Raw genomic sequence first — 24,491 nt, 5'->3', positions numbered from 1 at the left:
CTGTGAGAACAAAGAAGAGAAAGGGAAATCTCTCCCAGCAGCCTCAGAAGCAGCGGATTAAAGCTCCACAATCAACTTGATATACCCTGCATCTGTGGAATACCTGAATAGTCAACGAATCATCCCAAATTAAGGAGCCCTGTGGATGAAAGGCTCTTGGTGCTGCAGCCAGGAGTCAGTGCTGTGCCTCTGAGGTGGGAGAGCCAACTTCAGGACACTGGTCCACAAGAGGCCTCCCAGCTGCACATAATATCAAACAGCAAAAATCTCCGAGAGATCTCCATCTCAACGCCAGCACCCAGCTTCACTCAACGACCAGCAAGCTACAGTGCTGGACATTCTATGCCAAACAACTAGCAAGACAGGAACACAACCCCACCCATTAGCAGAGAGGCTGCCCAAAATCATAATAAGTCTACAGACACCCCAAAACACACCACCAGACATGGACCTGCCCACCAGAAAGACAAGATCCAGCCTCATCCACCAGAACACAGGCACTAGTACCCTCCACCAGGAAGCCGACACAACCCACTGAACCAACCTTAACCACTGGGGACAGACACAAAAAACAACGGGAACTACGAACCTTCAGCCTGCAAAAAAGGAGACCACACACACAGTAAGATAAGCAAAATGAAAAGACAGAAAAACACACAGCAGATGAAGGAGCAAGATAAAAACCCACCAGACCTAACAAATGAAGAGGAAATAGGCAGTCTACTGGAGAAAGAATTCAGAATAATGATAGTAAGGTTGATCCGAAATCTTGGAGATAGAATGGACAATAGAATGGACAAAATGCAAGAATCAGTTAACAAGGACCTAGAAGAACTAAAGATGAAACAAGCAACGATGAACAACACAATAAATGAAATTAAAAGTACTCTAGATGGGATCAATAGCAGAATAACTGAGGCAGAAGCACGGATAAGTGACCTGGAAGATAAAATAGTGGAAATAACTACTGCAGAGCAGAATAAAGAAAAAAGAATGAAAAGAACTGAGGACAGTCTCAGAGACCTCTGGGACAACATTAAACGCACCAACATTCGAATTATAGGGGTTCCAGAAGAAGAAGAGAAAAAGAAAGGGACTGAGAAAATATTTGAAGAGATTATAGTTGAAAACTTCCCTAATATGGGAAAGGAAATAGTTAATCAAGTCCAGGAAGCACAGAGAGTCCCATACAGGATAAATCCAAGGAGAAATATGCCAAGACACATATTAATCAAACTGTCAAAAATTAAATACAAAGAAAGCATATTAAAAGCAGCAAGGGAAAAACAACAAATAACACACAAGGGAATCCCCATAAGGTTAACAGCTGATCTTTCAGCAGAAACTCTGCAAGCCAGAAGGGAGTGGCAGGACATATTGAAAGTGTTGAAGGAGAAAAACCTGCAACCAAGATTACTCTACCCAGCAAGGATCTCATTCAGATTTGATGGAGAAATTAAAACCTTTACAGACAAGCAAAAGCTGAGAGAGTTCAGCACCACCAAACCAGCTCTACAACAACTGCTAAAGGAACTTCTCTAGGCAAGAAACACAAAAGAAGGAAAAGACCTACAATAACAAACCCAAAACAATTAAGAAAATGGGAATGGGAACACACATATCGATAATTACCTTAAATGTAAATGGACTAAATGCTCCCACCAAAAGACACAGATTGGCTGAATGGATACAAAAACAAGACCCATATATTTGCTGTCTACAAGAGACCCACTTCAGACCTAGAGACACATACAGACTGAAAGTAAGGGGATGGAAAAAGGTATTTCATGCAAATGGAAACCAAAAGAAAGCTGGAGTAGCAATTCTCATATAAGTTATATATATATATATATATATATATATATATATATAGTTTGCTTGAGTGCAGTGTTTTTTGTTTTCTGTACTGAATTCATTAGCATGGGCCGGTATAAAATTTAGCATAGGTCAATATGTAATTTGTAAACTAATAAGGTCTTAAAAGTGAGGAATTAAGTCTTTTAAATTTAATTATTTATTGTAAAGAGCAGAATAGCATACATAAACAGGTGCCTAAGGAAAACTTGTATTCTAATATGGAACTCTCATGAACACCTTTTTTTTTTTTTCTTCTAACGGTATGATAGTAGGCCATTTGATTATTTTTATGGCTTTAACTTTACAACAATGAAATATTCGTAAATTTTAAAAAGTATTTTTCTTTATTTGATGCGGGTGGGATACTGGAGAAATGAAAGGTCAAACACCTATTGAGGAATCCATACTTGTCTATATATTGTGTACTTTTATTTCAAGAACTGATTTAAAATTCCTAAAAGGATGCTATAATAAGTTATTATGCCATTTTACAGACTGAATTAAGTGAATTTCAGGGAGGTATGAAACTTGCCTAAGGCTATCCAGCTACCAAGCGGTAGAAGTGAGAATTAAATCCAGGTATACCTATAAAAAAAAAAAAAAAAAAAAAGAGAAAAAAAAAAACAAATTTCATCTCCTAGAGCATTTTGCTGACCAACCTAAAATTGCAAACAACTGTCCCACCCTCACCAGCATAAGCTCTCTCTCTCCCTCTCATTTTTTTTTCTCCATAATGCCTTTCCCTACTTTATTTTTCTCCTTAGCACTCACCAAAATCTAACACAGTATGTTATTTATTTTTTAATTTATTTATTCATTTATTCATTCATTCCGTTTACTGTTGGTCTCTGCCCAATAGAATCTCAGACCCATAAAAAGAAAGATTCTTGTCTATTTTATTTATTGATGTATCCTCAGCACCTTCAGCAATGTTGACACATGGTAGACACTCAATAAATATCTGCTGAATGAATGAATGCTAATAAAGAGTTCGCATTTATCTGATAAAAAAAAAAAAAAGAAAGAAATATGAACTAATCATTCACATCCTCTGCGTTCTCAGATTATGAATCACCAACCTTTTCCAGCTTTATTTGGGCTAACCAATTCAGAAACTTGCTTTGTTTATGACATTATTCTCAAATACTTTGTAATAAATACTTTTAAAGAGACAAATATCTCACATCAGCCAGGAAGTTTCCTCCCAAGATGTAAAATCTTTCCATATTCTGTAAAGACAGTAATCCAAAAAAAAAAAGAATTTTACTTAAAGGAAATTAATTAGAAAACAAAATCACTGTACAGTATATCTAAAACAACTGTTTTAGAATGAGAGGCTTCCCTCAATGAAATATTACAAAAATATAAACTGAACTTATTTCCTATTCAATCAGCAGTTCTGTTTGGCACCTTAACAACCAGAAACTCTCAATGCCAGATTTAAAGTATCTTATTTCTGAACCTCCCCCCAGCCCCACACACACTGTGTGACCTCTAAAATTATGTTAGAGGGAAAGACCAACTTTTCTTTAACAGTGTTGTGTAATTTTAAAATATATAAAGCCAGCAAAGAAAAAATTTATTTTGACACTAAGTAACCACTCAGGAGCACAAATATTCTAACCATAAAGGTTGCAGATTTAATCTATTAGCTTTTACAAGATACCTGGTTTGAAATATTTCCCTACCCAAAAGCAATGTACAACACTTCCACTTTGCCACAGGGTTTTGGAGATACTACAGAAGTAGTAGAGTTGATATATCATACAGGTTACCACTATCTGCTTTAAAGTCATACAGGGTCAGAGTTACAGCTCCACCACATAAGGCTATGTGACTTTGAGTCTCGATGTTATCCCTGGTAATTGGGATAAAAATAGCATCTTATATATTTGCTGCAAAGATTACGTTACACAATGCCTAGTGTCTACACATAGTAAATAGTCAACAAGTGTTAGCAATTATAATTGTAATTAATATTCAACAGGGCAGTGATATCAGCTGTACGGTGGAATAGGCAGTCCCACACTCTTCCCCCAACAGAAACACTGATTTAACAATCATCTATGTATGAAAATACCTTTACAAGAGCTCCAGAACCCAAGTAAGAGGTTACACTATCCCAGTAAAACACGCAAAAGAGAAGAAAAAAAAAAAAAAAGCACTGCCAAGATTAACAAGCAAAGTTTCACTTTATCTATATCACCCCTCCCCCAACCTGGCAAAGCACAGTTCTAAGACAGATCCCCTTGGAACATGAGAGATCTCCTCAGAACATGAGAGACCCCCTCAGAGCATGAGTTTTTCCATGGGATAAAGACAGAACAATGCACCCATAAACACCATGTACAGCATGGTAATTATAGTTAATAATACAGTATCATATACTTGAAAATTACCAGAGAGTAGATCTTACATGTTCTCAACACACACACACAAAAGAAATAGTAATTATGTAATGTGATAGAGTTGTAAGCTAATGCTCTGGTAACAAGCTTTTTCCAATATATAAGTATATCAAATCAGCACATTGTACACCTTAAAGTCACACAATGTTATATGTCAATAATATTTTAAAGCTGTGGAAAAAAACACAAATACACCTCAAAGAAATGGAATAAAGATTTAAAGATAAGACCTGAAATCATCAATAGGGAAAAAGCTTCTTGACAGTCTTGGCTATGATTTTTCTGGATATGAAATCAAAAGCACAAAAAGCAAAAATAACCAAGTGGGACTACATCAAACTAAAAAGTTTCAGCAAAGGAAAGGAAACAAACAAAATGAAAAGGCAACCTATGGAATGGTAGAAAATATTTGCAAACAATACATCAGATAAGTGACTAATATGTAAATTATCCAGTCAGTCCTCCATATCTGTGGGTTCCATATCTGTAGATTCAACTGATGGCAGATCAACTGTACTATATCATTTTGTATAAGGGACTTGAGCATCTGTGGGGGTTCTTGAACACCCCCCCTCAGGTACCAAGAGACAACTGTGTAAGGAACTAGGGGCAGGTACAAGAAAATGGAGAGAAGTTGGTCAAAGGGTACAAAGTTTCAGTTATACAAGATGAATAAATTCAGAAGTTCTAATGTACCAGCATGATGACTATAGTTAACAATAATGTATTGTGTACTTAAGAGTAAATTTTAAGCACAAAAAAAGAGAAAGAGAGAAAATGTGAGATGATGGATATGTTAATCTGATTGCAGTAATCATTTAAAATATATATTTAAAACATCAAAAACATCAAGTTGTATGCTTTGAATATATACAATTTTGTCAGTTCTAATTCATTAAAGTTGAAAAAATTCATATGAAACCACAAAAGACCTTGAATAGCCAAAGAAATTTTGAGCAAGAACAAAAAAAGCTGGGAACATCACATTTCCTGAATTCAAAATATATTACAAAACTACAGTTTTCAAAACAGTATAGTGCTGGCATAAAAAGACATATAGGCCAATGAAACAAAACAAAGAGCACAGAAATAACCCATACATATACAGTCAACAGATCTTCCACAAAGGTCCCAAGTACTATATAATGGGCAAAGTGTAATCTCTTCAATAAATGGTGCTAGGAAAACTGGATATCTACATGCAAAAGAACAAAATTTGACCCTTCTCTCACATTCTGCACAAAAACTAACTGAAAATAAATTAAAGATTTAGATTTAAGACCTGAAATCATAAAAATTCTAAAAGAAAACGTAGGAAAAATTTTCTAAACTTTGGCTTTGGATTTCTTTGTTATGACACCAAAAATAGGAAACAAAAGCAAAAACAGAACGCGAGACTTCATCAAACTAAAAAGCTCGGCAAAGCAATGAAAAAATGAAAAGGCAATCTGTAGAATGGGAGAAAATACTGGCAAACTATACATCTGATAAAGGATTAATATCCAAACTACACAGGGACCTCAACAGCAAAACCAAATAACCCATTTTAAAAGTTGATAAAGGAACTGAATAGACCTTTCTCCAAAGATGACATACAAATGGCCAAGAAGTTTATGAAAAGGTGCTCAATATCACTAATCATCAGGGAAATGCAAACCAAACCACAGTGAGGTATCATCTCAAACAAATTGGGATGACTATCAACAAAAAACAAAAGATAACTAGTGTTGGTGAGGATTTGAAGAAATGAGAATCACTGCATAATTGACAGGAATGTAAATCGGTACAGTCATATGGAAAAGAATACCCAAGTTCCTCAAAAACTTAAAAAATAGAACTAGCATATCATCCAGCAACCCACTTCTGGGTGTATATTCCAAAGAATTCAAATCAGGATCTCAAAGAGATATCTGCACTCCCAAGTTCATTGCAACATTATTCACAATAGCCAAGACATGGAAGCAACCTAAATATCCATCCACAGATGAACAGATTTTTTAAAATTGTGTCATACACATACAATGGAATATTATTCAGCCATGAGAAAGATGGAAATCCTGCCATTTGTGATAATATGGTTAAACCTGAAGGACATTTAAGCTAAGTGAAATAAACTAGACACAGAAGGACAGTATCTGCTTGATAAGAATCAAAGCCATTTTTATGTTTGTGAATTTAGGGCTGCCAGATTTAGCACATAAAAATCCACTTTGTTTATCTAAAGTTAAATTTAACTGTGTGTCCTGCATTTTATTTGGTAAACCTATATGAATTGTCCTAGAAGAAAGAAACTATACTGTTTAACATTAAGTATGCACAGTTAAGTGTAATATTATAAAATCAAGTAATGTAATTTACCACAGACCAAAAAGAAAAGTCAATAAACACACAAAAATCAGTCAATAAAATTCAATATCCACTCATGATAAACTTCAAAATGAAGAAATGTTTTTAATCTGATTGAAGGCATTATAAAAACCCTTAGTAAATGTCTTACTTAGTGGTGACATTATAAAATAATTTTCTTTATACACAAGAATGGTTGCTACATCACTCCTGTTCAACTTTGTATTAGAAATTCTGACCGGTAGAATAAGAAAAAAGAAAATTGAAAGTGATCACAATTGGAAAAAAAGAAAACAAGTCATTATTCTTAGATAATATAATTATCTACCTAATACACACAAAATAACCTAAAGGTAATTGTTAGCATGAAGAAGAACATCGGAATACTGCTGGAAATCAAATCAAATGTCTTTTAAATAAAAATATAAAACGATTGTATTTCTACATAACATAAACAGAAAATATAATTTTAATGGTATCATTTTCCTATAGCAACAAAAAAATACCAAGTACCTAGAAATAAATTTAACAAAAACTTTATAACACTTGTGAAGAAAATTTTGGATAGACAATAAAGAACACATATAAAGAGAAAGATAGGCTATGAATCCATAAATGCACACACATGTATGCACACACACAGTCATATAAACACATAGGATTCCTAATAATGGAATAGGAGCTCCTGTTCAATGGGGAAAAGATGGACTCTTCATTACATACATGGTACTAGGGTTATTGGTTATCATAAAAAAAGGAAATAAAAGTGGACTTCTACCTTACCACAAACAAAAAATAAAGTTTGAACATTTATAATTGAAAGGAAAATCTATTAAAAAACTATTAGAATACCATGAAGAAAAACATGTCTATGACTTTAAAATACAAAAAAATGCATACCAGAGGAAATTATAAATTTGGCTACAGTAAAACTAAGACTTTTATACACCAATATTAAAAAAGCAAACCATAAACTAGGAGAAGATATTAGCAACACATAAACTGCAAAGGCATATTACCCAAGAAAAAAAACCTTATGAATCAATAAGACAAATATTTAGAAAAATACTGCTTTAAATAAAAAGACTTTTCCCAGAAAACACAAAATTCCTACATAAACATATGAAAAACATGCAACCTAATTAAAAAAGAAAATGAAAATCACAATCAAATACCCCTTCATACCCTCAAGAGCTGTAACATTTAAAAAGCCAGATGATACCAAGTTTTGGCAAGGATGTGCAATAACAAAAATTCTCATCCACTGCTAGTAGGAGGGTAAATTAGAACAACCCCTTGGGAAGGTGTGGCATTACCTCATAAAACAGATCATGTGCAAACCCTACAATCTAGCAGTTCCATGTCTGTGTCTCAAGTATAGAGACATATCTGTACATGTGTTTCACAGGCATTGCAAGAATCAAGCAACAGAGCCCCTCAGTTAAGAGCATGGACTACGTAGCCAGGGTCTTAACATTGAAATCTCATCTCTGCTACTTGGTAACTGTATCTTAATTTATTAGCATTTTTATGTCTTAGTCTCCTCATCTATAAGTTGATAATAGAGCCTAGCCTACAGGCTTGTGCTTTTATTTAAATGAGCTGATATACATAAAGTGCTTGGAACATTACCTGGCACATATGAAGTATTATAACTTAAGCTGTTATTATTCACAGCAGGATTATTAATCATAACCAAAAAACCTGGAAACACTGCCAAAATGCATCACTAGTAGAATGAATAAATAAAACATCATGATGTGTATGTGCATGAAAATGTATGTATACACGCATATGTACATTCCCATGTACACTGAGATAAACACAATGCAACACTATATGATAGTAAAACTAGATGGACTATCTCATTAACAGGAAGAAACCAAACAAGGAACTCTCAGAATACATACAATACGATTCCACATCTACAAATTTTTTTTAAGGGCAAAATGGTACATTGTTGGAGAAGACATATTTTTTTTAATAAAATTAGATAGAAATGTGTGAGAATGATTATCACAAATTCAGAAACTCAGAATGGTGGTGCCCTCCTGGCAGCTAAGAGGAGGAAGGAAGCAAAGTCATCCAGGGTGTTTCTATGGTGCTTGGGGTATAACAAACTTGGGGTATAACCATGGCTTCTTTGCTTTCATTTTTTAATTAATTGCTTTACTTACCACTTGCCTTACCAACAGGAAAACTACCTCCTCTCTCAAACATCACCTCCTTTAGAAATATTGTCCCGAACATAGGATTTTTTTTCACACCTAGGAACTAATACATTAGAGCCCTGCATAGTCTCTGTCTCTCATTTCCACTGCTTTTCACAATTTTATTTTATTTTTTACGACATTAAAACCGATTCTAAACCATCTTACTGATGATGGGGATGTGATCTGACCCAGCCAGATAACTCATATTACGCACATCGCTTTCTGTCAACAGCAATTTCTGAAATGAGGCTGGAGCAGCAGGAGAAACAGAGAAAGGAAGGAGATGGAAATGAAATTATGAACACTAGAAAAATGTTTATCCCTTAAGGGTCAATTTGAGAAAGAACAAAACCAAACCAGCCTCAAGCAGATCTTACCCATCCTTAGTAATAACCACCACTAAAATCATACTTCCTGCAACAGAAAACAGACCCTGGTAACATTAAGGCTGGAGTACTGATCCTGAATTTCCTATTTTCTCCATGCAGAGTCATGTATCACATCTGAGGATGAGCCACCTGCACAGGGCTGCTTAGGTTCTGTTCATGATACACAGAGTGATTTACTGGATTCGAAGTTTCTAACAGAGAGAGTCAGAATAAAAATGAGAAAAAAATTGGAAAATGGCATTTTAAAAAAATGCTTATTAGATGTGACATAAAAAATGTATTCTAGGGCCAGTATTACAAAGATTTTGCTCATAATTCCAGGGTAGAAAATTTTAAGCATGACTGCACAGAAACGATAAAGCACTGATTTATGTATAGATTGGGGAGACAACGATTTTTTGGTTAGAGTATTCTATCACACATTATAAAATGGCTTTTCCTTTTTACTGTTTAGTTCAATAAATCTTCTTGTCTACTAATCTGTAAATTGCTGGCTCAAGCTACAGGCCATGATTTCCTCATTGAAATAAAGTCTATGGGAGAGCCCCCTGGCATGAAGCAAAATCCTCTATCTAGCATACAATTTTTCTGACCCCTGCAGACCCACCCCAAGAAAAGTTTACTGTGTTTACTTACTAAAATACACTAGAAAAATGTTTACCAATGTCTAAGGCAGCAACGACTTCCATGAGGACCCAAAGTCTTCTAAAATCTTTTAAATCTTTTTACACATCCCGAATTAGCCACTCTTCCCATCAGTATCAACACAAGAAAAATTGAGTGTAAAAATTGTTAAAGAGTCTAGATAAAATAATAATTATGATTATAGTGTCTCATTTATGAAGTTAAAAAGAAAATTATGAGTGTTGGCTAACACCAGTATGTAAATGGTGAAGCAGAGATGGGAACTAAAGTTCTCTAATGTCTTAAAATTCTAACGCCAAGGCTTTCGTAGCTGGGAACTAGAGCAGTTATGCCTCGGATAACCATGTGGGAAAAGTGAAGTCAGTACTTGAGAGCCAGAGAGTAAGAAAGAGCGAGCTGGCCTAGATGTGGGGCAGCAGGAAGCAGCAAGGAAGCCCTGAGGACAAGCCTTCCAGCAACACAGTTTTGGGGATATTGACTCAGAAGAGAAGCTGGGTCTGAGCTATCTGCTCTGAACCCATACCCTTAAGAAGCACAAAGATCCTATGGAGTAGGCCTGCAAAGTTTCCAGAGATAAAAAGCATACCTGACTTTACAAAGATTGCCACTCATGTAGGAAAGTAAGCAACTTTAAGTCATATCCAGCAAAAACAAGAAATCACAGATGAATAAAAAATTAATACTTGCAATCCTTGAAGATTTTGAAATCATTGGTCCCAGCATTTAGAAGAACCATGAATGAAATGTTTAAATGAACAAACTGGGCAATGGCAAAGATAAGCATAAATCAAACTCTCAGAGATAAATACATAAAATTGAAAAAACAGAATTTGTAGAAGTGAATTTGAAATTAAAAATTCAATGAATGTTTAAAACAGCAGGAAAGATACAGTAGAAAAGAAACTTCATGAACTAAAAGATACATACAAATAATTTATCCAGAATGAAACGAGAGAAAGAGATGAAAAATGTGTAAGAGATTAGAAGGCATGGAGGACAGAATCAGGAATCAAATATTTGCTGGAATCACAAAAGGTAAATGGAGAAGAGGCAATATTTAAGAGCTAAATAAAGCCTGAGTATATTCCAGAATGGAAGAGAAATATACATCAAGACATCCAAGAAGCACAGTATGTCCTAAGCAGAAAACAAAAAAAGAAGTCTTTGACAGCTTTCTTTGCTCTATACTCAAATCTCTCATTTTCCCCAGATGTTTTGGTTTCCAGAAAGATAGGGACAAGATCGGACACATCCAGGGTGGTATACATGCACCCCTATGTTCACAGCAGTGCTATTCACAATAGCCAAAACATGGAAACAACCTAAATGTCCAGACAGATGAATGGATAAAGAAGATGTGGTACATATATACAATGGAATATTACTCAGCCATTAAAAAGAATGAAATAATGCCATTTGCATCAACATGGATGGACCTGGAGATTATCATACTAAGTGAAGTAAGTCAGACAGAAAAAGATAAATACCATATGATATCACTTGTATGTGAAATCTAAAATATGGCCAAATAAACCTATCTACAAAACAGAAACAGACTCACAGACATAGAGAATAGACTTGTGGTTGCCAAGGAGGAGGGAGTTGGGGGAGCGCTGGATTGGGAGTTTGGGATTAGCAGAGGCAAACTATTATATATAGAATGGATAAACAACAAGGTCCTACTGTATAGCACGGGGAACTATATTCAATATTCTGTGATAAACCATAATGGAAAAGAATATTTTAAAATGTATATATATATGTATGTACAACTGAATCACTTTGCTACACGGCAGAAATTAACACAACATTGTAAATCAACTATACTTCAATAAAATAAATTTTAAAAAAAGACAGGGAATGGTATTTAGAGACAGTAATCTGAGTACTACAGGTGTTTATTGCTACAGAGTTCATTATTTCTAGGCTTTTCAGTAGACAAATCAAGGAGATGTGCATTTCTTAAAAGAGAAAATGCAGCGTGAAGTGTGAGTTCATGTTATTTCTATTCAAATTTAAATTATTTTTATCTCTTTTCCCTCATTCTGGAAAACTTTGGTTCCACGTGGCATTAATGTATTCCTTAGTGCTTTTATTCTACTAATAAGAAAATAATCCCAGTATTATAATGAATAGTATAACTACTTAAAAAATACAATTTTCAAGTACAATTGACCCTTGAACAACACAGGTTTGAACTGCATGGGTCCACTTACACGCAGATTTCTTTTTAATAGTAAATACTACATACTACAGGATCCAAAGTTGGTTGAATCTGAGGACGTAGAACTGTGGATACGGAGGGCAAACTAAAAGTTATACTGAAATTTCCACAGCTCAACTGACGGCGCCCCAACGCCCTCATGTTGTTCAAAGGTCAACGGTATGTACTTTTTTCCTTAGAATATAATCCACTAGGGATCTATGGTAAACTTATCAGAATTTAAAATCACGTACAATAATTCCTTTCTTTATGATTTATACAATCATAATGAGTCAAAATTAGGTTTTCAGTTCATTTTGCTTTTTTTATTTTATGTAACATTTTTGTGTTTCTTTGTATAAATTCTCTAATCTTATGGAAACATAAACATATTTACCTGGTTTCAAGTCAAATCCATAAACTGTAGTATATTCAAAGCAGTTTGGCTTCTATTTATGTGCCCTCCACATATTGTTCACTTTTTAAAAAATATTCTTATTTATTCAAACATTGTTTTAATATAAGCAAATTTATATATACATATTTATGTATATTCACATATATACCTATTTCATATAATATACATATGTAAGTTTATACAATATATAAAACATATATACATACGCGTATGTGTATAAATATCAATATATACGTGTATATATAGGTTTATATGTATATATCTAAACATATAGATATAAGCAATAATACATTATACACATTTTTATACCTTATTAAATACTATAATAATATATATATATATACTCCATGGCAGTATATATAAAATTTTTTCATTCTTTTACAACTGAATAAAACTCCATTGTGTGGCTGTAAGAGTTCTTACACAGTATCAAACCCAAATATACATCAAAGGGTACTGGAAAAATTAACAGTCCTAGAATGAAGGGTCTTATGCAAGTATCTTTTTGCATTTTTGCCTGAGTATCTTTGCAATAGATTTCAATCAGAGGAATTGCCGAGTCAAAAATTAAAGACACACATAATTTTACTAGACACTGCAAAGCTTCTCTTCATTATAGCTGTATCATTTTGTATTCCCACTAGCAGCATATGAGAACACCTATTTCCCCACAGGCTTGATCAAAGAACATGTTGTCAAATTGGAACGTTTGTCAGTCCAATAAAATGGAATCTCGTTGTGGTTTCAATTTGCCTTTTACTTGTTGGGAACAAAGTTGAGAAACTTTTCCTACGTTTCAGAATCATTTAACCTCTCTTCTATGAACTGCTAATTTTTCTCTACAGTTGTAGTAATTTATTTTTAGAACTTCTGTAACATAGTAACTATTTTTGAAATAAACTAGAGAAATGCTTGCAATTTATCATTTACCTTTGATTTTGTTTATAATTCTTTTGTCATTCAATTTTTAAGTGATCAAATATACCAGCCTCTGTCACTTGTCTTTTAATCATAGTTAAGAAATTTCTCTACTCCTAGGCTACAGAGGAACATACTCAGGTTTCCTTCCAGTACTTGTATACTTTGTTTTTTAAATTTGTATTTCTCATCCATTTGAAATTTTCCTTAAAGTATGGTGTGAGAATGAATAGAATTTTTACTTTTTCTATATGTCTAGTCAGTTATCCCAACGTCACTTATTTAAAAATATGTATCTTTTTGCCAGTGATTTGATATGCTGACTTTACAACAAATTTTCACAAGGATTAGGATCTATTTACAGATTTTCTTATTCCTTTCTCTTTGTCTAAATCTCATAATACACTATTTTGATCTTTATATGTTTTAATATCTGATAGAGCTATTTCACTCTACATACCACTACTCTTTATCAGGACATTCATGGCTGGACTTGCTTATTTGTTTTTCCAAATTAAATGGCTAATCAACATGTTTATCCCCACAGAGAAAAAACTAAATGATAATTCCACTGAGACTGAATTAATTTATTAATTTATAAAGTATTTATATGATGTTAAATCTTTCTATAAAGTAATACAGTATATAAACACACGACTCAAAATCAACTACAGGATATAATGAAAGAGAGGACCCCATTAGGATTATATTTATTTTCCAGTTTAGAAATGTTCCAAACCTGTGTGAGGAAAGCCATAAAATGCTCCTGAAAGGCACAGAAGCAGCTAGAACAAAAGGTACAACATACTGTATTTCTGCATATATGATTCGATATCACGTGAATGTTAATCATTGCTTGTACAACCATGACCTCCGTTTTCAGCCCTAGTGGCAAAACTAGACAATTGCAACCCCTAAACTGTCCAGTCATAAACAGCTTTGGAACTATTCGAGGAAGGAATATACATCCTGCTTATCGTCTGAACTTTTCATGTTATTTACAGAAATTATCAACAGAAGGAGTTCAATATCAAAATATACTGGATGGCTAGCATTAGCTTGGAAAAAATTGCAGGGTATACGGTAGAGCATCCTTTTAAGAAATGCTATACTTTTAATGTCATTGATGATACGGAGTATAATTCTGTACGGAAAAAGGCATCAAAAACCTTAAATCTAAAAGTGCCAGACTCTAAATGCAAAGAGCTTTGAGAACACCTCAACTCAGAAATTCTCAGGGGGTCCCTGAGACCTTCCAGCGTTCTGCAAGGTCAAAACAATATTTCATTATTTTAATGTACTATTTGCCTATTCACCACATTGACATGGGCCAGCAATCATGGGTAAAATTGCTGACACCTTCCCATGAATCGAGCAGTATCAGGCTGTACCAGCAGTGATATTTTCACCCCACACACTACCAAAAAAATGAATAAGGGAGAAAAGTCAATTTCACTTAAAAATATCCTTAAGAAGCAGTAGAAATTATTAACAGCATGAAATCCCAACTCTTTGGTATGCATCTTTTAAATATTCTATTTGACAAAGGGGAAATACACATAACGTACTTTGCTCCATCCAAGTAGAATGGCTGCATTTGGGAAAAGCACTCACGCAATTGAGTTGTGAGCTGAACTAGCCACTTTTTCATGGAATACTATTTTTCCTTGAAAGAATGACAGACAAACAAGTGATAGTTATTCAGGTTGGAGATATCTGGTAGAACATTTCTTAAAAATGAGCAAAGTGAGCCTGTCACTTCAAGGAAAAGAACTGACTAGATGTGTTGCCATTGATAAAACTGGCACTTCCAAGTGAAAATTAGAATGGGAAAACTTGTATCTGCCACTATGCATGTTCCCAATCTTCAAAGATTTTTTCTGATAAGTTCTGTGTTGATATTAATAAGCAGAGGTTTTTGATACTACATAAAAAAATGTGTCAATATTTGGAAGATCTTCATAACTCATGAATGAGTATTTTCCAAATGACTAATGCATGATGTTAAAATAGTATGCATGGTAAAGTACAATTCAGATCGCAAGGTAAACCAATGAATTTTAATGCAATAGAGTAGGACAAGGTCATTGATAACATTTAGCAGGTTGCAGGGTGGCCCTCGAAAAGACATGTCCATGTCTTAACCCCAAGAACCTGGACTTTATATGATAAAAGAACGAATTACATGTCAAAAGATATAATTACATTAAGGTTTCTGAGAGAAGAAGCTTATCCTGGATTATCTGGGTGGGCCCTAAATCCAGTGAAATTATCGTTATAAGAGTTAGGCAGAGGAAGATTTTATAGGCAGTAGAGGATAAAGCAACGCGACCATGGAGGTAGAGATTGGAGTGGTAAGATCAAAAATCAAGGAATGACAACAGTCATCGGGGATCAAAGAGGCACAGAACAGAATCTCTCCTACAGCCTTAGAGGGAGTGCCGCCCAACAGGATTTCAGACTCCTGGCCTCCGCAACTGTGAGAGAATAAAATTCTGTTGCCAACCACTTAGTTTGTGGTAATTTGTTGAGGCAGCAATAAAAAACTAATACAGTATAGTTTAAGATTCCACACTGCAACTAAACTTTTAGAAACTACCACTTGTTAACTTTCAGCATAGTATTTAAAAAATAGTCACAATTATCTAACAAATCTATTAAAACACTCCTCCCTTTTCCAGTTACTGAAGTGTGAAGACAGATTTTCTCTGTGTATTTCTACCACAACAATATATAGCAGCAGAATGATGCAGAATCAGATATGAGAATACAGCTGTCTTCTCTCAAGCCAGACATTAAAGCAGTTGACACAAATGTAAAACAATGCTACTCTAATAACTATTTTTTATTTTGGAAAAGTGTAAACTTTCATAACAGTGTTTATGTTAATAAATAGTTGTATTATTTTTTAATGAATTAATATATAAATATTAAAAAATTTTCTCAGTTGTGATTTTAATACAATAAATACTAGCACATATAACTCATATAAACAAAAGTTCTTAGGGTTCCTCAATAATTTCTAGGAGTATACAATGGCCCTGAGATCAAGGAGAATTATACTAACCAATCTATTACACTTGTAATTTCCTGTTTTGTGCATTCATAAGAACAACAGTAGAGGAAGAAATCTACATCTCTAAGAATTCAAAAGACTTCCTTAATCAAGAAAAAAACATGAAAAAAGGAATTCAGAGTTCAAGTGTCTTTAGGAAGAAGCTAAATTTCAGTATACAAATTGTGTTTATTAAAAGTCTAGAACTTCTTAAGAAATAAAAATCATTTGACTTTGCAATCAACAAGAGAAAGAAAGAGAAATACAGAACTTGGGGAAAAAAATACTATTAAGAAGGCACAGTCGGAATCTTTCCTGGCACTTCTTGTACCCTGTAAAGGATTATATAGACAATACTTCTTCAAATTCTTATAAATCTTCCAGATTATTCCCTTACACACAAAATTATTCCTCTTCCTTCTCTTCAAACATCCCCCAAAACTCCTTCCCAGGCTTAACACGTCCTTTGACCTATGACTCTTTTCCTTTCCTCTGGTTTCTGCATCACGAAGGCCCCAGACCTGGTGTGCGACCTGGAACATCCCCAGGAAGTGGAGGAGGAAAAGGTACTTGAGGGTCAAAGCCAGAACCAACACTTGAAGGTGAAGGTGGGAGTGAAACAGAGACTCTCGAAGCATTCATAGTTTTGGTCCTATATACATAGCTTATATTTTCTTCTTCGTGGATCGAATATCACCATTTAACTTTATTATTATATTATAAATACTACTGATGGGTTTTCAACTTTTTGCATTATATACAAATAACAGGACACATAATTAAAATAATAAGAAACAATGTAAATTTGTACATATTGACAACTTGGGAGTGATGGTAGAGCTAACAGAAGTTGATGTGGAAAAGGAACAAAGAGTAAAGGGAAGTGTAGATCCACACATTTCCTCATCCTGTGTGACAGTGACTCAATAAATACTATCTAAAGCAGTGTTAGAAACACAAATGCTCAGATTCTCACGCCAGATCTGTTGTTGCAAGTCCAACTAAACGACTCCGCGCTCATTTTGCGAGGCCAAGCGGCCGTGAACTGACACAAGCCCCTCCCTAAGCAAATGCCCTGAGTAACAGAAGGCAGAACCACAGGTATTGTAAACGTGACTCCCTCAACCACCCTTATGATAAGCATCTTCCCCCACCTCCCAGGGCACTCCTCTTGTGCACCCCTTAGATAAGACCCCCTGAGAAGCTTACCAAAACCCTGCTCCTTGGGGTTTGAATTGACCAACCTGGTCCTAACTCAAGAATCCTCAAGCATTCCACCCACCCACTCTAAAAAAGGCATGTTCCCAAGTCCTGCCTGCTCTCTCTGGCTGCATCCTGCCTTGACCTCCCGTGTGGTCCCCTTGAGGCATGCCGTGTACTTCCTCTAGGAATGTGAGTAATAAGCTTCTTTATTTCAATTCCCTTCTAGTCTTTTGCTAAACCTTGGCTCACTATACAACGGGTCAGCCCCAGCTTTACCTAACAATTAATTTAACAAAGTCACAACACCTGCTACATCACAGTCTCCGGGTGGGGCCCAGCAACCTGAGTTCTAACATGCCCTCCAGGTGATTTTGATGCATGCTAAAGTTTGAGAACCAATAGTCTTTGTCAGATCAAGAAATAGTCTTAAAATTATTTTAAGTGAAAAGGTAACCACCAGAATAACTATAATAGTGTTTCTCTATATAAAAATATATATAAGAAAATCAAGAGTGGAACATGTGAGGGAGAAGAAGGCACTGAAATGCATTAATTGTCAGCTATTATAGGACATCATAAATAATACCAAGAGCTGATAAATTAAGTAATGTTGATAGAAGTGTATTATTTAGCATTATGATAATAACAAAAGTTAAAAACAGTTCAAAGTGCTATACCTGAGAAGCGGACTAGAGAAGTGGAATAGGGGACACATTCATTCTTTGTTGTACACCTTTGTGTGAGGTTTGGGTTAGGGTTTGATTTTTTTTTCCAACCAAATTATTACTTTATTAATTTGAAATAATGTCCAGTATTCCATTTCCAGACCCCTGTAAATTCTTACCCCAACTTACATCTAAATACTTAATTGAGCATTTATTTGTGTCTCTCATCACATCAAAGAAGTTGGATTAAGAAGATTTCATCTAAATGTCATCTTCACTAAGACTGGTATGCAAGGCCAGATGACATCAGGATTTCCAGGACCAAAGCAAAAACTGTGCCAAACCTGAGCAGGCAAAGACTTTATTCGGGCTATTGCAATAGGCGAGAAAGACTCCATTCTGCTGGGACAAAAGGCAAGAGGATTTTTAAGTGATGGGGTGAGCTAGGGGGAAAGCACTGGAGGATATGAGGGGGTAAGTTGACCAAAGCAACGTGTGGAGCAAGATTTCCAGCACCTGTGATTAGGCCATCTGGGTTTGCTAGTTGGTACGCATCAAAGTTAGGCTCCTACCTCTCCTACTGGGAGACAGAGGTACATCTCAAAGAGATAGTCCCCCAGTCTTTAAGGCATTTCCTAGGTTACAGAAGCGGCAAAAGGCTGGGAGAAGATTTATATACATTTCAGAGGGGCAGAGAAAGACTGTACAATTTCAATTTTTCTAAATTAAATGCTTTAAGAAAAGGGAGATCAGGGGCCTATAGTAAGGAAGCAACATGTCTAAAGTTTAGTCAAGCTGAGGGGAATGTTGAGGCCATCTGGGCCGTAACAATATTTCATATAGTAAACTGCTGCTTGTGAATGCACGTTAGAATGATGACACACTCCCTAATTTCTTCACCTCATCCCAAAGAGCACTCTAAGAAGAACCCTGTTATAGGAACTCATGCAATAATCACGTGAGGCATTCAGGGCATACGTGCACTTTTACTCCTTTTCTCTGACACCCAGACCATTCCTGCCTATAGCCATCATATTTGACGATAAACTACTTGGGGAAAGATTCTAATTGATATTTTTCACCTTTAGAGGTATTCATCCAATACCCTACAAATGGATTATGTCCAAACGATACTGATAAATGAACATTCCCATCTTGAAGATACATATTAAAGAGCATACAGCAGAATCTGATAATCTGTACAGGGTCAAAATCAATTCACAAATCACTTCTATGTAATCTCATCTGTACTGCTCTTCAACCCCCTCTATTAGACTAACAGCCTAGTAAACCTTTTAGAACACAAGACACAAGTTCAAAAGTCCATTTGCCCTTTAGATGGCAAAGAGGACCTACAGAATTCATGCACATAGTTCCCTGATGCCAAGATAGGTCAATGGGTTAAAGAAGTTATAAGCAACCTCTGAAGAAAAACTATGGAGGTAACCAAAAGTAAAACTACTTGTTTCATTATAAAGTATTAAATGTTCATTTAGTAGATCACTTAGCAGATTCCTCACCTTTGTGAGAAATGATTAACATTTTCACAATTTTTCTTAAAAGCACACCATCACAGAAAATTTCTTTTCATAGGTAGAGTATCTACTAGCCTATTTACGTAAAAACATAAATGCAGAGGGTTATGTACACATAGAGGACTTAGTAAATTGAAATTATCTTAACTGAATTATTTCAGGCACTCCTGTCCTCATCTCAGGATGGAATGGAGTCTACATGTATTTTAAACTTTCCATTACTTTCAGAAAACAGAGCACTTTTACTCCCAGCTTTTAGTCATCCGATTTTTTCAGCCACTCAGAGTTTAGCCTTGCAATTCTCTTCCTGATATTCTCATCTCAAATCATTCCAATATCCATAAGGACCTTAAAACACATTTGGGTTTCCACCAGCCAAAAACAAAACATAAAAGATAAACACACACAAAAGCAAGTATCTAAAGAAATCTGTATCAGCTAACATCACATATCACTCCAAAACTTAGTGGCTTAAAACAATAAACATGTATCACCTCTGGTTTCCATGGGTCAGGAATTCAGTTCTGGCTTACCTGGGGGCTTTTGACTTCGGGTCTCTTATGAGGTTGCAGTCAGGATGTCAGCCATGTCTGCAGACATCTGAAGGCTTGATCTGACCTGGAGGATCTGTTCCTAAGAAAGCTCACTAACCTGGTGCCAGTTGTTGGGAGGAGTCGTCAGGTTCCTCTCCACAAACTGCATCATTGTCATCATGACGTGATTGATGGCTGGCTTCCCCCAGCACGAGCAATCTATGAGAGAACATGGCAAAACCAACCATATCTTTTATGACCCAGCCTCAGAAGTCATACACCATTATTTCTGCAATATACTAATGGTTATCCAAGTCAGCGTCATTTCATGTGAGAGGGAACTATACAAGGTTATGAATAGCAGGAAGTGAAGATCACTGGGTACCATCTTGGATCCCAGCTATCATAACATCCCTCTTTTATTCCTGCCTATCTATTTACTTAGTAACTAATGCCCCACGCTGGTTTTGCTGCCAAGCTATTCAAATATTTGATCTACATCTTTCCTCTCCTCTTTTTAATGATTTTAATTCCTTCTTGTTCCCTTTACCATCTATTGGGTTGGCCAAAAAGTTCGTTCTGGTTTTTCCATCAGAGCGTATGGACAAACCCGAACGAACTTTTTGGCCAATCCAATACCTCGGTACATACCACTCCACAGAAACTATTTCCTTGAAGATTACCAATAATCTCTTCCTGCTAAACTGATGGCCTTGGCCTTTCCTCACACATCTTATAATGTTTGATGTTACAAACCATCCACTCATGAAATTCTCTCATCCTCTGGCATCTTTGGTACATTAAAGGCTTCTCCAATCTCTCCTCTCCTTTCCTCTACAGGGTTCCTAAGTGCAGAGTGTTCTTTAAGCTCATCCCTCTGGTTTTCTTACTATAGTAAGACTGGGCATCTTCAGCTGTGTGATCTATTATTAGGCCTGCGTTTCCTTCCCTACTCAATCATAGGTCCTTTCTAGCTGCCTTCAGGCATCTCCATTCTCTAATCTCTAAACAAGGCTCATTGTTTCTTCCTTCAATGTCTCCTGGAAGAATCTGTTTTATCCCGTCATCCCCACTACCACCACCCTAGTCCAAACCCTCCCTATACCACAGCCAGATTAGCACAGCAGTGTTTTAGCTGCTCAGCTTACTTGACCCTAACACTGACCCTGCTTCTACTCTAATCCAACTGTCATATGTTTTGATGCTAAATCTCCGTTATAAATTCCTTTTATTTTTTTCATTTTCCAGCATAAGATTATCATCTACTGCTTTCAAATCTAAATTCCTTAGACTGGCTTTCAAAGCATTTATTGTTTTCCCATTTGGCTACCACACCTAATTTCTTATTCTCCTTACTTCTTATTGGTGATTAACCATTCATTCGCTATGCTCCAATTACACAAATTTCCACATTTACCTTTTTAATTCTATTCTTTCCACAAAAGTAAATAAATAAAAACAAACTTATCTCCTACCAATTCATCCTACTCATTTTCGTATATCTAGCTCAAATTCCACAATCCCCATGAAATCTTCTCTACTTTAGTTCACACTGGGCTGCTTAATTTTTGAGTTCCTAATGCTCAATTAGGCATCCACATCTCTGATTCTTTGTTAGTCTTATTTTCATAGCTAAGTTGCAAGTGTCTAAAGACTGCAATCATATTTCTTTATTTCAAGACATCTAAAATGGTCTACAAGTAACATGCTGAGCACATAATAGGCCATGAATAAATATTTATTGGTTAACTAAATGAGGCCAATAAGTAGAAAATTCCTACATCATTTGGCAGAATGACTACAGGCAAAAAAAAGACTCCTTCCCAAAACATATTATCTAAAAGTGCATTTTCCCCATGTGTCAACAACAAAAAAAATGACTGTCTTCTAGCAGAGCCAAGCTTAGCTCTTTAAGCATGTATAAAATCCACAAGACAAAATTGTTAGAGGTACAAACTGTTTAAATAAAAAGGCAGATATACAAAATAATTACTTCATTTGGCAAGTACAGAGGAAATCAGGTCACATTCCAAACGTAATCCAATGATTTCAGCAGTTGGAGAATAATCAAGGGGAAAAAATTAAGCAATAAGTCTGCTGTCTTGGATTTATTAAGGGAAAGGAAATTCTTATAGAGCCAAAACGATAAGAGAAAAACCTACATGATTTGTAAAAGAAAATAATTAGTGAAGGTAATTCTATGACGGCAAAAAGAATTACACTTTCCTAATTTGAGCATATTGAAACTTAATATGATTATTAAAAATAACTATGACATATCTTTGGAAAGATAACATATTGGTATTTCTCCCAAAGTCTCACAGCTGGTTGTGCCCTCCTTTGGAAGCAGTGTTATGTCTTGGAAACAGCATGAGTTTCCCCAGCCAGAAGGACCTGCATTACTACTTGAGGGATCTTAGGCAACCAACCTCTGGGAGCTGTTGTGAGAATTAAATGAGATTACATATCTAAAAGAACTTGGCATGGTGTCAGACACACGCTGGTCAACACATCTTAGTTTCCTTCCATTCTGCTTTGCAGAGATAAAGCAAACTGGAGGTGGAATAACCCTAGAGTAGGAGGGAGGAACCAGGGATGCTTATCCCAGCTCAGCTGTTAGTTTGGTTGTGACAGGGACAGCCTACTGTCTTCCAATTTTCACTTTCTTCTTCATTTTGGTAGGAGAATCCCCTAAGTTTAAATGGGCATGCAGGGGTCAGATAGTTCTATTTCTTTTGCCTTCACAGGGTTTGTAATTGTTGAATTTGCAATGCATTTGAGTAGACTAGACACTTTACTTGTTATCAGCCACTACTCACTTCTGCCCTAACCCAGCCCAATTCCAACACCCAGGACTCCTTCCTGACATCTTATGGACTCTTCTGTGCATGGCTCCTGGACCAGATGATCCCTAAGGAATCTTCCAATATTTAGTAGTCCTGAGGAAACACATGGAATAACGTTCATTTGCCTGGTAATCATAAAGACTTGGTGGCTTTTTTTCTTTTTTTTCAAAATTTAAGAGGAAATTTGAAATACTCTAAGTTTTAAAATTCTCATCTCCTCTGCTAGTTTTTATTTAGGAGACATACGGTATATTAGTTTCTTGTGGCTATTGTAACCCATTACCATAAATCTAGAAGCTAAAATAACAGAAATTTATTCTTTTACAGCTCTGGAGGCCAAAAGTCTACAATCAAGGTGTCTGCAGGGCCACACTCCCTGTGAAGGCTCTAGGGGACAATCATTCCTTGTTCCTCCAGTTTCAGGTGACCTCAGGTCTTACTTAGCTACTGGCTGCATCACTCCAATCTCTGCCTTCATCTTCACATGACCTTCTCCTCTGTGTCTATAAAACCTCCTCTGTCTATAAGATCTGCATGTCCCTAACTCTTATAAGGATACTTATCATTGGGTTTAGGGCCACCTAGATAATCCAGGATCATCTCATCCCAAGATCCTTTTAGTTACATGTATGTACAAAGACTACTTCCAAGTAAGAGCACAGACATTCACAGGTTCTAGGGATTAGGACTTGGATGTATCTTGTGGGGATCCATCATTGAACCCACTACAGAATGCTACATAAACAATCACTCAGTTATAAAACACAGGTAGTATAGATATCTCACACTCTGAAAAGGAAGTAGTCAAATATCAAGTTTTGCAACTATTTACAAAAAAATAGCATTTCAATGAAAAATTTAAGATCTTTCAATACACCTTTTGGAGTTACAAGTTTAAATAGCAATCTTTTCAATCAATATCTTCTACATTATCATGTAACTTTCATTATTGTTAACCATATTCTAATATGTGAATTCACTACTTCTTTAATAGATCACAATTATTGACAAAGAAATCTTGCAATTGATTCATTTTTTCCTGTTTAAACATGTAATACATACATACAACCTTAAAATTCAACACAAAAGAGGAAACAATTATTCCCCTTTAGTACTCCTTGCCTAATTCCTCTCTTTGCCCAAGAAGTAACAGTTTAAAATTCCTTTCAGAATATTTTGTGCATACATAAAGGCTATTTACTTGATTGTTTTGTTTATCATAAATGGGATCATGTTATACACAGCACTCAGTGAATT

The 24,491-nt window shown here is 35.5% G+C and overlaps 1 long non-coding RNA gene across 5 annotated transcripts in view; it reads right to left on the bottom strand.

The window, feature by feature from the left end:
- LOC307191396 overlaps nt 1–24,491 on the bottom strand; it is a 646,337-nt gene that overhangs the window by 241,482 nt on the left and 380,364 nt on the right. For 3 of the 5 annotated variants that reach the window (XR_013829746.1, XR_013829748.1, XR_013829750.1), the window contains one exon: nt 20,507–20,607. This is a non-coding gene — a long non-coding RNA (uncharacterized lncRNA). Of the gene's footprint in view, nt 1–20,388; nt 20,608–24,491 lie in introns of all 5 variants that reach the window. The other 2 variants (XR_013829747.1, XR_013829749.1) reach the window with 1 other exon arrangement.

Source organism: Stenella coeruleoalba, assembly GCF_951394435.1.
Source record: "Stenella coeruleoalba genome assembly, chromosome: 9".
NCBI classification, from domain to species: domain Eukaryota; kingdom Metazoa; phylum Chordata; class Mammalia; order Artiodactyla; family Delphinidae; genus Stenella; species Stenella coeruleoalba.
This window is presented reverse-complemented; position numbering and strand designations above follow the sequence as displayed.